The sequence below is a fragment of the Prinia subflava genome, chromosome 1 (assembly GCF_021018805.1).
Source record: "Prinia subflava isolate CZ2003 ecotype Zambia chromosome 1, Cam_Psub_1.2, whole genome shotgun sequence".
In the NCBI taxonomy this organism is placed as follows: domain Eukaryota; kingdom Metazoa; phylum Chordata; class Aves; order Passeriformes; family Cisticolidae; genus Prinia; species Prinia subflava.
Genome location: NC_086247.1, coordinates 111,430,493 through 111,430,793, shown reverse-complemented (window position 1 = coordinate 111,430,793; position 301 = coordinate 111,430,493).

The window sequence follows — 301 nt, the reverse complement described above, 5'->3', positions numbered from 1 at the left end:
GAACAAGCTGCCTGCAAGTGCTGAGGCTTTGCTGAAGCCCTGTCAAGCAGATGCTTGTCTGGATCAAGATGGGAGAGTGACACCCCAATTAATTCTGGCTACAGACAAGAGACAGGAGTTGCACAGCTGGAGAAGGCCTCTCACAGCTGCCACTGCCCATGAGGGCCCTTCCAGCAGCAGGTGCCAATCCAGTTAGGGGCAGCAAGGGAAAGCACAGTGGTGCCTCAGGGATGTGCTGCAGCCACACTGTGCCCTGTAGTCCTCCTGCCACGCTGACTAAGGGAGCTCTTTGCATTTCCAC